The sequence below is a fragment of the Arvicanthis niloticus genome, chromosome 9 (assembly GCF_011762505.2).
Source record: "Arvicanthis niloticus isolate mArvNil1 chromosome 9, mArvNil1.pat.X, whole genome shotgun sequence".
In the NCBI taxonomy this organism is placed as follows: Eukaryota; Metazoa; Chordata; class Mammalia; order Rodentia; family Muridae; genus Arvicanthis; species Arvicanthis niloticus.
In genome coordinates, this window is record NC_047666.1 from 69,386,922 (window position 1) to 69,390,110 (window position 3,189).

Consider the following 3,189-nt stretch of genomic DNA (forward strand, 5'->3'; position numbering starts at 1 on the left):
GCGTATTAATATTCATCTCATTTTTATATTAATAAGAGGCTCGTACCAATGAAAACCTTAAATTTGAGATCAAAGTAAATTTTGTACCATTTAAGAAATTATAACTTCATCTTGATAATAATTATACAGATTTCTACCAATAGGTTATGGCTATGCAATAAGTCCTAGCTAATCCCCCCTGTTCCAACAAAACCACTACTTGTCCCTAGAAAGACAGACCATTATTAACCACATTAGTCCCCAAGCTCAGGGAATAGGGGCGCTGACTCTTCTTTAACTTCTTCAAGCTGATTAAGGGCGTTGAGATTTTAGAAGAGGGGTGGGGGGAAGAGTAAGTTGATAAGCCTCTGATGCTGTGTCTTCACTGAATCCAGATGGAATTCCAGGACATCAGAGGTTTGGGCAGGTCTACTCAGTATGCTTGATGAGTAGATACACCAAGGCTGTGTATTCTGCAATATACAATTCTCAGAACAAGTTTTAGTATCAAGAAAAAAAAAAATTTCCCATCCCCAGGGGGCTGACATTTTTTTTTAACGATGTTGGTTCTGACGACTTTTTTTTTCACTTGTTAAAATTGGTTGTAGTATTTACGTTTCAGATTTTATCCCCTTAGCCTACTTCCTCCCACCACCCAGAAACCTATCCCATCCCCCTCCTCATGCTTCTATGAGGCAGTGACCACACCTATCCCCCCCCCACTGTGTGTTCATTTTTTTTTTTTTATGGGACCAAGAAACTCCTCTCCCACCTATGTCCGACAAGGCCATCCTCTCCTACATATACCTCTGGAGTCTTGGGTCCCTCCCTATGTGTTCCCAGGCTGGTGGTTTAGACCCTGGGGGGCTCTGGTTGTTTGGTATTTTGCTTTCCACCTGGGGTCAATAACCCTTTCTACTCCTTCAGTCCTCTCACTAAGTTCTCCATTGGGAACCCCCTGATCATATCTGTGGTTAATTGTGAACATTGTCCTCTGAGGGTGTTAGTCTTTGGCTGACCTCTAAGGAGACAGCTATATGATGTTCCTCACATTATGCACTTCCAGCCATCCACAACAGTGTTTAGATTAGGTGGCTATACATGGGGTGAATACCCAGATGGAGTGGTCTCCTGATGGCCCCTCCTTCAGTTTCTGTTCCATGTTTTGTTTCCCTATTTACTCCCTTGAGCATTTTTGTTTCTCGTTCTAAGTAGAACTGAAGCATTCCCTCTTGGTCGTCCTTCTTCATGAGCTTCATGTGGTCTGTGGGTTGAGTCTTCGCTAATCCAAGCTTTTGGGCTAACATCCGTGGAGATATGTTTGTGTAACTATCTTCTTTTGGGGTTTTTGGAAGATTACTTTCTTGCTTTTTCTAGGTTGTATTTTCCCTCCTTGTGTTGGAGTTTTCCACCAATTATTCTTTGAAGTGCTGGATTTGTGTTGAGATACTGTGTAAATTTGGATTTGTCATGGAATATTTTGGTTTCTCCATCAATAATGATTGAGAGTTTTGCTGGGTATAGTAGTCTGGGCTGGCATTTGTGTTCTCTTAGGGTCTGTATGATATCGGTCCAGGATCTTCTGGCTTTTATGGTCTCTGGTGAGAAGTCTGGTGTAATTCTTATAGGTCTGCCTTAATATGTTACTTTGCCTTTTTCCCTTACTGCTTTTAGTATTTTTTCTTTGTTTTGTACATTTGATGTTTTGACTATTATATGGCGGGAAGTATTTCTTTTCTGGTCTAAACTATTTGGAGTTCTGTAAGCTTCTTGTATCTTTATGGACATCTCTTTCTTTAGGTTAGGGAAGTTTTCCTCTATAATTTTGTTGAGGATATTTACTGGTCCTTTTAGTTGGGAGTCTTCCCCCTCATCTATACCTATTATCCTTAGGTTTGGCCTTCTCATTGTGTCTTGGATTTCTTGTATATTTTGGGTTAGTAGCTTTTTGTATTTTGCATTTTCTTTGACAGTTGTGTCAATGTTTTTCATGGTATCTTCTGCACATGAGATTCTCTCTTCCATCTCTTGTATTCTGTTGGTGATACTTGTGTCTGACTCCTGATCTTTTTTTTTTAGGTTTTCTATCTCCAGGGTATTGTCCCTTTGTGATTTCTTTATTGTTTCTACTTCCATTTTTAGATCCTGCATGGTTCTGTTTAATTCCTTTTCCTGTTTGGTTGCATTTTCTTGAAATTCCTTAAGGGATTTTTGTGTTTCCTCTTTAAGGGTTTCTATCTGTCTACCAGTGCTCTCCTTAAGTTCTTTGAGAGTGTTATTTACGTCTTTCTTAAAGCCCTCTATCACCATCACGAGAAATGATTTTAATTCTGATTCCTGCTTTTCTGGTGTGATGGGGTGTTCAGGGCTTGCTCTGATGGGGGAGCTGGGTTCTGATGATGCCATGTAACTTTGGTTTCTGTTGCTTATGTTTTTGCTCTTGCCTTTTGCCATCTGGTTAACTCTAGTGCTGCCTGTACTTGCTGTCTCTGACTGAAGCCTGTCTTTCTAGTTATCTAGCTTGTGTCTGATCTCCTAGGGGTCCAGATGTCTCTGTGATCTTTTCCAACTGCACTGATTAGAGTGGTACCTCTAGGATGCCTCAGGATATGGTGCCTCCAAGGTAGTAGTCCAGCTAGGTGTCTGCTGTTCTGGGTGCAGTGTCTCCTCTAGAATATCTCAGGATATGTTGTCTGAAGCTTTGAGTTCAGTTGTTCCTCTGTGGCTCTGTGTTGAGTGGACCTTCCAGTATGTCTCAGGTGGAATCTGGGGTCCACACAACAGCAGACCTGGCAGAGGTCTGATCCAGGCCTCAGATCTGAGAACTAGTTCCTAAGACACTGTCCAAGTTAGAGCGCCTGGGATCCCTGCTTTCTCTGGGTTCTTGGAGGTTGGCGACAGAGCTGCCACCCAAGATCTGCTCAGTGCTCTGGCCCAGACTGGAAGGAACCAGTGTTCCGGGCCGGGAGTGACTTCCTGGGTCCTTTTGGTTCCCAGTTACTCCATTTGTTTTTATTATTATTATTTTTCATTGGATAATTTATTTACAATTCAGATGTTATATTTTCCCCCACTTTCCCCCCTCCAGAAACTCCCTATTCCATCCCCCTTCCTCCTGCTTCTATGAGCATGTGTCCCCGTCTACCTACCCACTCCCACTTCCCCACCCTCAAATTCCCACACACACAGTGTCCAGGCTTCATGAGATCA